This window comes from Lampris incognitus, chromosome 1 (genome assembly GCF_029633865.1).
Source record: "Lampris incognitus isolate fLamInc1 chromosome 1, fLamInc1.hap2, whole genome shotgun sequence".
Taxonomy (NCBI): domain Eukaryota; kingdom Metazoa; phylum Chordata; class Actinopteri; order Lampriformes; family Lampridae; genus Lampris; species Lampris incognitus.
Window position 1 is genome coordinate 9,933,688 of NC_079211.1, and position 13,807 is coordinate 9,947,494.

At 49.4% G+C, this 13,807-nt stretch overlaps 1 protein-coding gene across 1 annotated transcript in view; it reads right to left on the reverse strand.

The window, feature by feature from the left end:
• Positions 1–13,807, reverse strand: part of mgat4b (alpha-1,3-mannosyl-glycoprotein 4-beta-N-acetylglucosaminyltransferase B) — a 190,981-nt gene that overhangs the window by 56,529 nt on the left and 120,645 nt on the right. The window lies entirely within an intron of this gene.

The following is a 13,807-nucleotide window of genomic DNA, read 5'->3' on the forward strand; positions in this document are numbered from 1 at the left end:
CACACACACACACACACACACACACACACACACACACACACACCCACACACACGAACACTGACAGATTCACAACATATTTACACATTAATGCACCAACACACACACACCGACATGTACGTTAAGTATGCATGCATACACACAGACAGACAGACACACAAACTACACACACACTTGTACCAGTGGAGGACCTGCAGGCTGCGTGCTGCAGCCAGGTACGAGAGCCGAGCTCCAACACGTGTTGCTCATTAAAGCTAAGCCCCGTGTAACAACGCTTCAATCCGCCAACCGGGCCCTGCTGCCGGGACCGGATCAGCGCCACTCTGTCTGTGATCAGGCTCGCGGCACCGGCCCGTCGTCGTCATTGGGCCATCAGTAACATTTTCAAAACAAATCTTTCTACCAAGTCACGGTGCCAGAGCGGAGAACAGGCGGGTCAGATCGGGTCACCGTTCGGATTTCCAACTTCCAGTCTGCCGATAACACGACTTCGGTGAGGCTTTCTCATCGACACCGAACAACGGAGCAAGCGTTCCCCTTCCAGCACAGAACACGGAAATATTCTGAGGTAACCGTCCTGGTCTGCCGTTGTTCCGGAGGCAAGGCCGAGTAGATCCTCACTACTACCCTCACACACACACACCACATAGGGAGCTGCTGGTAGGAGGATAAGCTGAGTGAGGAGATGAAAAAGCTGCCAGGGACAGAACGAGTCAGGGAGGGATGGGAGTTGAACATGTGACATGTGTATGAAAAACACACACGCGCATGCAGACTTCCATCACGCACACACACACGCACACACTTGCATCTGCCTTGACGTTTAATTGGATCGGGAATGAGACAAAGCGCCGATTAAAGGAATCTCGCAGGAAGCGCCAGCCCATCGGCGTGCAGATGCTCGGACGCCGGGCGCCGTCTCCCAGCTGAAAACACACCGGGGGAAGATTTTTCATCAACAAGCCAGCGCACTTACAACTCTCCGGCCCGGAACCGTGACCTTTGACCTGTACCTTCTCGTCGTCCGGCAGAGTCCGTTCACTCAAAATAGAAGCAGTGGCAAGAGTCAGACTCAAATCCTGGATCAGACTCGTTACAGGCAAGAAAACACAGGAGGTCGAGGGGTCGGCGCCACACTAGGCTAACAGCTGGAACAGCCATGTGACCCCACAGCGATCAGGAATGATCGAGAAGTGACGGAGAGAGAGAGAAAGAGCAGACCGGGGAAAAAAAAGCAGAGGGATGGTGTTTTTCCCCAAGGGACCAGACTGGCGGTACAGAAATAGACCGCATATCACTTCACGGCTGATGTGTGTAATCCTTTTATACGAGTCAGACACGAAGCAAGATCGATAAGAGACACAGGAAGGAGCTGCTTGTGTTTTTCTTCTGTGACCTGCTGTTAACACGGCATAGTGTTGTTGTACCAGTCAGTGTGTGTGTGTGTGTGTTAGTTGCTGTGTGTTTTTTTTTTAATGTACATTTATGTGTGTATATGTATTTATTCATTCATTCATCCATCATCCGAACCGTTTATCCTGCTCTCAGGGAGGCGGGGATGCTGGAGCCTATCCCAGCAGTCACTGGGCGGAAGGCGGGGAGACACCCTGGACAGGCCGCCGGGCCATCACACAGGGCTGACACACACACACACACACACACACACACACACACACGCACACACATTCATACCTAGGGACGATTTAGTACGGCCGAGTCACCTGACCTACATGGCTTTGGACTGTGGGAGGAAACCGGAGCCCCCGGAGGAAACCCACGCAGACACGGGGAGGACATGCAAACGCCCCACAGAGGACGACCCGGGATGAAACTCCAAGGTTGGACTACCCCGAGTCTCGAACCCAACCTTCTTTCTGTGAGGCGACCGCGCTAACCGCTGCACCACCGTGCCGCCATATTTATTTATTTACTTTCTATTCTCCCCAATTGTATCCGGCCAATTACCCCACTCTTCCGAGCCGTCCCGGTCGCTGCTCCACCCCCCTCTGCCGATCCGGGGTGGGCTGCAGACTACCACATGCCTCCTCCCATACATGTGGAGTCGCCAGGCCACTTCTTTTCACCTGACAGTGAGGGGTTTCGCCAGGGGGACGTAGCGCATGGGAGAGTCACGTTATTCCCCCCAGCCCCCCCCCGAATATGCGCCCCGACCGACCAGAGGAGGCGCTAGTGCAGCGACCAGGACACATACCCACATCCGACTTCCCACCTGTAGGGACGCCCGACCAAGCAGCCGGAGGTAACGCGGGGATTCGAACCGACGATCCTCGTCTTGGTAGGCAACGGAATAGACTGCTACGCTGCCCCGGACGCCCTCAAGTTCAACTTTATTGTCATGTGTAGAACACAATGAAATTCTTGTGTTCTGGCAAAGGACACATCGTCCCAAAAAAAATATACAGTACACGATAACACAACAGTGTAAGGTGTGTAGGGGTGCATCAGCTGTTCAGCAACCTGACTGCCTGCAGAAAGAAACTACTACTGAGACAGGTGGTGTGTGAGTTGATGCTCCAGTAACGTTTTTTTTAGATGGAAGGAGCGAGAACAGAACATGAGCGGGGTGGCTGGTGTCCTTAATGATGTTTTGGGCTTTCCTTTTGCAGCGAGTGGTGTAAATATTATGAAGTTGTGTTAATTCCATGCCAATGGTTTTTGCTGCTGTCTTTACAGTCCTTTGAAGCAGTCTGCAGTCCTGAGCTGTCAGGTTGCCAAACCATGCTGTGATACAGCCTGTCAACACACTCTCCACGGTACTGCCATAAAAGTTCTCAAGAGGTTTGGTTTGAGTACCAAAACTCTTGAGACGACTCAGAAAATACAGTCTCTGCTGTGCCTTCTTGAGGATGCAGTTGCTGTTTGGAGACCATGTGAGGGTTTCTGTGATGTGTAAACTGACAAATCTAAACCTGTCCACAATTCCAACAGATGAACCATTGATGGAAATAGGAATGTCATTTCCTCTAGAGAGAGGTTGTTATCATGGCACCGTACGGTTAAATCTTCCACTCCCCTCCTATAGGCCCTCTCATCACTGTCACTTATTAGTCCACTGTGGCGTCATCTGCGAATGTAATGATGCTGTTATTTGTCATATTTGGCAACACAGTCGTGTGTAAACAGACTGAACAATAGGGGACTGAGACAGCAGCCCTGAGGCATGCCGGTCCTAAGAACTAATGTAGACGAATATGTTTTACCTATTCTCATAGTCTGGGGCCTGCCTGTCAGGAAATCAAATAGCCAATTACAGATAGAGCTGCCCAGACCAAGACCTCGGCGTTTCAACACCAGCTTGGACGCTACAACTGTATTAAAAGCACAACGGTAATCATTAAACAACATTCTGACATAGATATGCATCTTTTCAAGGTGTACCAAAGCACTATGCGGAGCAAGTGAGATTTAAGATATACTCTATCAATCCCCGTGGGGAATTCACCCTCTGCATTTAACCTATCCTCACCGGAGCAGTGTGCAGCCGCTGTGCAGTGCTCGAGACCCAACTCTAGTTCTTTTTGCCATGCCTCAGTCAGGGGCACAGACAGGAGTATGAACCCTGACATATGTCCCGTGGTGGTAGGAAACTGGAGCATCCGGCGGAAACTATGCAGACAAAGGGAGAACATGCAAACTCCACACAGAAAGCATGTGGGACAGCCTGGGGTTCAAACCCAGGACCTTCTTAATGTGAGGTAACAGTGCTAAAGACTGGGCCGATTGTACAACTGGGTACAACTGTATTAAAAGCAGAGCTTTAATCAATAAACAACATTCTGACCTAGGTATTTTTCTTTTCAAGGTGTACTACAGCAGTATGTGGAGCAAGTGAGACAGCGCCATCTACAGATCTGTTGGCACAGTGTGTGTATTTGTTGCTGTGCTTTTATGTACATGTGAGTGTGTGTGTGTGTGTGTGTGTGTGTGTTGGGGTCTTTGGTGGGAGGAACATGTGATCGGCAGAGAGCTCACCCCCACCTCTAAAGTCCCTCTGGGGCAATTGTCCCTTAAATGGGACCAGTTTATTTTCTATCAAGGCAGTAAATCTGAGTTTAAAAGTGTTTTCAACAGCAGGACGTAGCAGGCTTCTTGTTCTTTCTCTTTTTTTACCAGACCACAGGCTTTAAAAACTGTAAATAAAAATAAAAATAAAATAAAATAAAAACACAATCCTGCGGAACGGAGAATTTCATAGGAAAACACAAAGGCTTCTTGTCTCAGCCCTCACCCTCAGCCTCAGACGGATCCTCTGAAGGCTGTCTGGAGCACCAGATCTTCAACAGAACAGCAGCATCCGAGCTCCCGTTGGTGCCTGGCAGACGTCAGGCGTCGGCTGTCTGTCTGCACACTGTCTGTTCCATGGTTAGCACAAGTTAGATGCTGAGAATATACCGGGTATTACTGAAATTTGACTTTCCTTAACTCATCATCCACACCTGCTTTATCCAATTCGGGGTCGCAGCGGGAGCTGGAGTTTATCCCAGCATGCGTTAGTTGGGTGAAAGGCAGGGAGACACCCTGGACGGGCTGCCAGTCCAGCCTCGGGCCCCAAGCACACAGCCAGTCACACTTCCGTTCTTCAGCGAAGGGAAATTTCGCCTCTCAGATTCATCTCACATGCATGTCACATGTAAACTCCACACAGAAAGGCCGGGATCTAGTGATGCGCGGGTCGACCCATAACCCGCGGGTCGGGCAGGTTCGGGTAAGTTTACTAGAAAATATCATGGGTTCAGGTGGGCGGGCCAAAAAGTGAAAAAGCAGCGTTCAAAGTAAGTTGTACAATACAGAAACAGTGTGTGCAATACTGCGCATTACTACTCCACCTTCTCTTCCCCTCTCTCCATCAGTCAAACACACACACACACACATGCACACATGCAGCCTTATCGTCAACTTGCGATTGTGGTTTTGGGTAATACGTGTGTTTTAGACTGTTGACGCTTCACCTACGAATTATTTTCCCCTCAGCTTTTCCTTACACCACCACAACCGTTTGGTTTTTTTTTTGCTCTCAGAAAGAAGAGGCTTTTGTGTGTGTTTGAAAGAGAGAGAGACAGAGAGCAAGAGCGAGAGCAAGACAGAAAGACAGAGAGAGCAAGACAGAGAGAGCCAGAGAGACAGAGTGAGAGAGCCAGAGAGACAGAGTGAGAGAGAGAGAGAGAGAGAGAGAGAGAGAGAGAGAGAGAGAGAGAGAGAGAGAGCCAGAGGGAGAGAGAGAGACAGAGTGAGAGAGAGAGCCAGAGTGAGAGAGAGAGAGAGCCAGAGTGAGAGAGAGAGAGAGAGAGAGAGAGAGACAGAGTGAGAGAGAGAGAGAGCCAGAGGGAGAGAGAGAGACAGAGTGAGAGAGAGAGAGCCAGAGTGAGAGAGAGAGAGCCAGAGTGAGAGAGAGAGAGAGAGAGAGAGAGAGAGAGAGAGAGAGAGACAGAGTGAGAGAGCCAGAGAGACAGAGTGAGAGAGAGAGAGAGCCAGAGTGAGAGAGAGAGACAGAGTGAGAGAGAGAGCGACAGAGTGAGAGAGAGAGAGAGAGAGAGAGAGAGAGAGAGACAGAGTGAGAGAGAGAGAGACAGAGTGAGAGAGAGAGAGAGAGAGAGAGAGACAGAGTGAGAGAGAGAGCCAGAGTGAGAGAGAGAGAAAGAGCCAGAGTGAGAGAGAGAGAGAGACAGACAGAGTGAGAGAGAGAGAGCCAGAGTGAGAGAGAGAGACAGAGAGAGAGTGAGACAGGGAGACAGAGTGAGAGAGAGAGAGAGAGAGAGAGAGAGAGAGAGAGAGAGAGAGAGAGAGAGAGAGAGAGAGAGAGAGACAGAGTGAGAGTGAGAGAGACAGAGTGAGAGAGCCAGAGAGACAGAGTGAGAGAGAGAGAGAGCCAGAGTGAGAGAGAGAGTGAGAGAGAGAGACAGAGTGAGAGAGAGAGACAGAGTGAGAGAGAGAGACAGAGTGAGAGAGAGCAAGAGTGAGAGAGAGAGACAGAGAGAGAGTGAGACAGAGGGACAGAGTGAGAGAGAGAGAGAGAGAGAGAGAGAGAGAGAGAGAGAGAGAGGGAGAGAGAGAGAGACAGAGTGAGAGAGAGAGACAGAGTGAGAGAGCCAGAGAGACAGAGTGAGAGAGAGAGAGCACAAGAGCAATAGCGAGAGCGACACAGAGGGAGAGAGAGAAAGAGAGCGTGAGAGAGAGCCAGAGAGACAGAGAGAGAGAGGATGCTTGTTTTGCTGCTATTCGACAATAAACAAGATCATTTGGAACAATTAGTCCATCTATATCGTGGCTGAGAGCCAGACCCTATTATGATTTGAATTATTTTTATGTCTAACATGTAAAACTGAGAAACAATAGGCGATGCCTTGCAATCAGTGTATTACGGTATTATGCTGGGCACACAACCCAAAAACTAAATAGTGCAATATTATATCCACAGAAAACGCTGTTTTCAGGGCCGCCTGGGTAGCGCAGTGGTCTATTCTGTTGCCTACCAACACGGGGATCGCCGGTTCGAATCCCCGTGTTCCCCTTGGTCGGGCGTCCCTACAGACACGACTGGCCGTGTCTACGGGTGGGAAGCCGGATGTGGGTATGTGTCCTGGTCGCTGCAGTAGCGCCTCCTCTGGTCGGTCGGGGAGCCTGTTCGGGGGGGGGGGGTAGCGTAATCCTCCCAGGCGCTACGCCCCCCCGGGTGAAACTCCTCACTGTCAGGTGAGAAGAAGCGGCTGGCGACTCCACATGTATGGGAGGAGGTATGTGGTAGACTGCAGCCCTCCCCGGATCAGCAGAGGGGGGTGGAGCAGTGACCGGGACGGCTCGGAAGAGCGGGGTAATCAGGGAGAAAAGGGGGGGGGGAGTCCCCCCCCAAAAACAATTCTGCTCACCATTTATGTACCCATTAAAAAAAGAGCAAGGTCCTTTCCAGTTACTGACATAATGCTTAACGAGCAGATCAGGCGAATCAGGCGAACCCCTACTGACCAACGACTGACCGCCAGACAGCGTTGAAAAATAAATCCCTTTCCTCGGAATTGAATTTAACGACGGCACTCGAGTTTTACGAGAATGCCCCTCGGGGATCAGCGGTTAATATGCGAGGTCACAGTCTAACGGTTTAAGAGCACTTCAGTCCCCCCTGCTGAGGAGAACGTCAGGCCGTTACCGTGACGACATCCAGGGTTTCAAAATGGCCTCCCTCCTCCGACGTGTGAACAGACGTGACGCTCGCACGCTACTGAGGAATACGAACACAAATGGGGGACACGCCGCAGCTGAAAAGGTGGCACCACTTTACGCCGGTCTGGACAGTTCCCCCGAACGACAGACCAGATACCCGAGAGTCTGACTGGTGATGTCATCGGACGAGACGCCGTGGACTCACGACTGCAATGTCTCGGCCCTGGAAAGCGTAGGACGTGTGCAGTTTGTGTTCTACAAAACGGTCAAAACCACGAGGAGAAATAAGTTACAATCGCTCTTTTTTTCCCTTTGTTGACATGGTGGCCAATCCCTGATGATTGTTATACCTTAGTGACCACTCGTAACTACCCCCCTCCATCCATCCATTATCTGGTAACTACCCCCCTAACACTGTGAAAAGGGCCTTCTGGTTTCAGGAAATATCAAGGCACCATATCAATAAAGTGGTTCAGGTTCATATTCTTTTTTTCTATTCTTGGATTTTTCTCCCCAATTGTACTTGGCCAATTACCCCACTCTTCCGAGCCGTCCCGGTCTCTGCTCCACCCCCCCTGCCGATCCGGGGAGGGCTGCAGACTACCACATGCCTCCTCCCATACATGTGGAGTCGCCAGCCGCTTCTTTTCACCTGACAGTGAGGAGTTTCACCAGGGGGACGTAGCGCGTTGGAGGATCACGCTATCCCCCCAGGTTCCCCCTCCCCCCTGAACAGGCGCCCCGACCGACTAGAGGAGGCGCTAGTGCAGTGCCCAGGACACATACCCACATCTGGCTTCCCATCCGAAGACACAGCCAATTGTGTCTGTAGGGACGCCCGACCACGCTGGAGGTAACACGGGGATTCGAACAGGTGATCCGAAATCGATGACTTTTGTATGGACACCGTTCCACACTGTCATCTGTGATTGGCATGTTCGTGATTTGAGAGTTATTTAACCTGGTCACCACGCTTTCATTGAAGCAATACTGTGTTTTCATTTTGGATTCAACAAAAATACCAAGAGTTATGACTTTGAGTTCCTAACTGTTGACAACACTGCTAATATGTTAACAACACTGCAATAACATGTTAACAACAATGCTAATAACATGTTGCAAACACTGGTAATAACACGTTAGCAACACTGCTAATAACACAGTTGATAACACTGCTAATAACGTTAACACTGCTAATAACATGTTAACAACACTGCAATATATTAACAACACCGCTAATAACATGTTAACAACACTGCTAATAACATTTTGCTAACACTGCTAATAACATGTTAACAACATGTTAACAACACTGCAATATATTAACAACACCGCTAATAACATGTTAACAACACTGCTAATAACATTTTGCTAACACCGCTAATAACATGTTAACAACATGTTAACAACATGTTAACAACACTGCAATATGCTAACAACACTGCTAATAACATGTTAACAACACTGCTAATAACAAGTTGCTAACACTGCTAATAACACGGTAGATAAAACTGCTAATAACACGGTTGATAACACTGCTTTTACTTTAACAATCTGCTCGTAGAAGGGTCATCTGAGTGAGAAGATGAAAAAGCTGCCAGGGACAAAATGAGTCAGTGAGGCATGGGAGTTGAACATGAGACATGTGTGTGAATCAAACACACACACACACACACACACACACACAGACAGACAGACGCACACACACACAGGGTGCAGAGACTGGTCTGGAACCAGCGGGTCAAAGGCTTGCTCCTCAGAGTCCTCTGGTGAAATGGAAATGAAATGCGTGTTTACGCCGACTGGCTCCGAGAGACTCAGGTCTTCATAAAAGAAAAGAAAAACTTTCCTGTCTCTGCCTCTTCTTTCTCTCTCTCTCTCTCTCTCTCTCTCTCTCTCTCTCTCTCTCTCTCTCTCTCTCTCTCCACTCTCCCTGATCAGACCCTGCTTCATGCATTATGAAGCGGAGTGACTGTCTATATTCCAGCTAGAAAATCAGACATTCATCCTTCACTGAGCTGCCCTCACAATTCCCAAACACATCCCGAGAAAAACCAGACCGGCCGGCGCTGGAGAAGTCGGGGTAGAGGAGCGATGCCTGGGCAGTCAGAGAGGGACGCAGCTCGGCGAAGATACGTGATCAAAATTTGAAACCATACCAAAGTTTTTCAGCAGTATCAGTTTTTCTTTTGTGGTATGTTATAACTTTACTGGACAGCGACAGTGGAGGCAGCCAGGAAACGGGGTAGAGAGGGGTATGACAAAGGCTGGAATCGAACCGGTGACATTGCAACCATGTGGTCATGTGGTGTAACCACGTGGCTATGCAGACGACCCAGCGGTATCAGCTCAGATATGAGACCTCTTCGCTGCTTCAGAGGGGGAAACGGTGCATTTGAAAGGTCAAAGGTCTCTGTTATAGTGAAAACATGACCTTCAGTACTCCACTATCAGCGTCATACCAACCGTAACGAGTTGATTTACGGTCCGGGTCTGCACCAAGACATTTTTGCTGCAGGAGGAGACAAAGTTGGAGATGATTTCCGGAAGCATCACTCCTCACACAGCAGCTGCTGTTTGGCTCAGTGGAGCAGAGGAGACTAATTTACACAAACCAGGATTAATTCCACCTCAGCGTCCCAGGGCCTTAACTTTAGACAGCAGATGTTCGAATTAGTATTAACTCACGTTACACAACATGTGTGATAAATGCACATTTAGGTGTGGCTGGATATTCGATACCAAGAAAATATCAAAAGGAAAGGTCTATTCTTTGAGAACAACTGTACCATAACGGTCGCCTGCTGGTCATAGTTAGATTAAGCTTGCTAGTTCCTTAATCAAGCCCTTTAAGACGAATGAACATGCATCATCATCATCCGCGGTCACTCGGGGTCGAGTATGACCATCCTTCCTCTGGGTCTTCCGGTGGGTGTAGAGGTCGATCCTGGAGCCAAATAATGGGAGGACGCCTGCACGTCACAGCTTTTTACATGGAGTAGCTGATGTGCCTGCAGCCACCACATGGTCCTTGGCAGGTGGTGGCTAGAGTCCAATGGCATGGAGAACCAAGACTATTGGGGACCGCCCTCTGTTGCAGCCTTCATCCGCCTTCACTGCCGTTGTGACCTGGAGACATCTTCCGCCAGTCCCGCGGTTGAGGTCTTTGCTGGATCGCGCTTCGTCTGGAACCTCCCCCTTGACCTGTCCACCTTGGGTGACCCTACCGGGAGCCCAGCTCTGGTACACGCAAGCTTCTCCACCGCAGCCAAGTGGTGACCCAGGAGCAGAGTTGTAAAAAACAGGTCCAGAAAGTAAATGTCCAAACCGTGTATTTGCTCCAACCATGTTACTAAACCAGCTGATTTCATTAGCTAGTTTTCTCCACCTAGTTGAGGAGTGGTGTTGACTAGAATCTGCTGGTGTAGTGCATGAGTAGAGCAAATACATGGTTTGGACTTTTACTTCCTGAACCTGGTTTTTACACCTCTGCCCAGGAGAAGGTACGGCTACCTCGCTACACCTATAAAGCGTGATGCAAATTTCAAACCTAAATAAGGGATCATGGATCCAACCCTGTTTCAGTCCAATTTAAAAATGCATTGGTGTAAAATATTTGCCTTTTAACTACATCCAATGCTAGTATTGACTCTTTCGTTTTTGATGAGTTCTCTCTTACGCGCTTCTAGATCGGTTGAGGTGAATTTTAATCGGTTTTGAAGCTGCGCCCTGTTCTCTCGTGAATTGATAGGTTCGGGTTAGGCTTAGGGAACATAGGCCTGAGGGGACATAGACAAACTCCGGCAATCATTAGCTTGGCATCACATGTATTTGCTGCTGACGTCCAATGGCGGCTCACAGACAACACTACTCGTGATCCCTCTCATAACCACTGTGATGCAACACCCACATCGCTGTGGTTAGCAAAATAACATTGAACACATGTAATAACCACATCATGGGCATAACAGTGGCACAGCGACCAAAACCAACAATCAGTTTCATATGCAAATATAGGTGTGACCATTAACTGGAGTTACAATGGCCACGGGCACTATTCACAGAGGATTTGGGAATAGCGGCAATCACAGCATTGTAAGATGGCGACAGATGTACTCTTAGGCCCCTTCTCCGCTACCGGCTCAACTCGACTCGACTTTCTCGTCTTCCATTACTGGAAAGTACCGGCATTTTGGTAACTGTCACCACTTTTCTGGTACCCCCTTTGTCAAGGTTCCAAAACACACTGGAGCGGGTATCAAAATCAATGCAGACCAGCTACACTGAGGGGGTACTGTTACGGTAATGGGAAACGACACTCTGAGAGTCGAGTCAAGTCGAGCCGGTACCATGTAATGGAAAAAGGGCATTGATTAGCCCCCCCCTCCCCCCCCCCGGTTCAGGGATGGTCGTTCCCTCTTCACAGAGATAGCCTCTTTGACTCCCCATTCAAACCAGCGATCGTCCCTATTAAGGATGTGCACATCCTCATCCCTGAAAGAGTGGCCACTGGGCTGTAGATGGTGTAGACTGTGGAGTCCTGGCCTGACATGTTAGCTCTCCTGTGTTGTGCCATCCTCTTGGCCAGCGTCTGTTTAGTTTCCCCAATGTACAAGTCACGGCAATCCTTCCGGCACTTAACGGCGTACAGTATATTGCTCTGTTTGTGCCGGGGGACCCGATCCTTGGGGTGGACCAACTTCTGGCGCAGCGTGTTTTGGGGTTCGAAAGCAACTGAGATGCGGAAAATACGTGTCTCAACTTTTTCGACACTCCCGCCACATACGAAATCACCACTGGTTTACGCTTAGACAGCTGTTGTCCTTCTTTGAACAGGGAGCCAAAGAAGCCATCTATGTGAAGAGGGAACGACCATCCTTGAAGCGAGGGGGTGGGGTGGGGTGGGACTAAGAGTACATCTGTCACCCTCTTACAATTCTGTGATTGCAAAAACTCCCAAATCCTCTGTGAATAGTACACATGGCCATTGAAACTCTAGTTAATGGTCATGCCTGTTTGCATAGGAAATTGATCGTTTCGATCATTATGCTACTGTATTGTTTATAAGGGTGGGGAACAGTCAGTTTGGACTGAAGAGGTCACTTAGACGAGTGATGAAATGTTTCTCTCAATAAACATTGTGCCCAGATGGACTGATTCAACTTTCTTTGATTTTCTTACCTGAATTATTGAGCATGCATAAAGACATTCTACTACTACTACTACTACTACTACTACTACTTTTGGCTGCCCGTTAGGGGGCGCCACAGAAGATCATCCATTTCCATCTCTTCCTGTCCTCTGCATCTTCCTCTGTCACACCAGCCACCTGCATGTCCTCCCTCACCACATCCATAAACCTCCTCTTTGGCGTTCCTCTTTTCCTCTTCCTTGGCAGCTCCATATTCAGCATCCTTCTCCCAATATACCCAGCATCTCTCCTCCACACATGTCCAAACCATCTCAGTCTCGCCTCTCTTGCTTTGTCTCCAAACCGTCCAACCTGAGCTGTCCCTCTAATACACTCCTTCCTAATCCTGTCCTTCTTCGTCACTCCCAGTGAAAATCGTAGCATGCATACAGACATTAGCTGGTATATTTTAAAAACAGAACGATCCGTTCTCGGGATACAAAAACCTGATTTATTTCCCCCACTGGAGAAAAATAAATGGATCCGGATTTAGCCCGAGAGCGTCGAAATGACGAAAAACACTTACAGAGGTCTCTCGGGGGCATTTCACTGTGTGTACTTCTGCAGCTGCCAATCATTCAGCCCACAATACCCCTCACGGAGCATCTCTACAAGAGTCTCCCATCGCCCTCAACCCGTATTGCAAAGAGTGGACCGTGTCTATAAAACCCCTTTCTCTATCATTCAGTATCGATTTGTTAGCAGACAACGTAACGCGGTTCCAGGCCCCGTCAGAAGATCAATAAGGACAAACCGGCTCCTCCTCTGTGCAGAGGAGCCATGAAAGGCAAAGGGTACGGAGGAGGAGCAGGAGGTGCGGAGGAGAGGAGGAGCAGGAGGAGTGGGTGAGTCATAGTCAGTAGGGCCGAATCAATAGGAGGTGGCTTTGATTTAGTGAAGCCCGGCACACCGGCTTTAATCTTGGCAGCGTCTGCCGGATCGGTGCATCTCTGACACTGCCGGACGGCTTACAGGTCGAACTGAAACCAGGCAGCACGCTTTGACTGTTTTGTTTTTTTTAATTATTATTATTCTTTCTTGTTTCCAGCCAGAAAGACATCTGTTTATTCAAATTAAGCCGTATGTATTCATAAAGCGCTTTGAACAGAGCAGTCACGACGAGCTTTACCCAACGACAAAGCGCTCGGATTCAGGTGATGAAGAATCAGCTCCGTCTCTCCCTGATTTGATAACAACCGATTAATACATTTGGGCGTCCGGGTGGCGTGGCGGTCTATTCTGCTGCCTACCGACACGGGGATCGCCGGTTCAAATCCCCGTGTCGCCTCCGGCTCGGTCGGCCATCCCTACAGACGCAATTGGCCGTGCCTGCGGTCGGGAAGCCGGATGTGGTTGTGTGTCCTGGTCGCTGCACTAGCGCCTCCTCTGGTCGGTCGGGGCGCCTGTTCAGGGGGGAGACTGGGAGGAATAACGTGATCCTC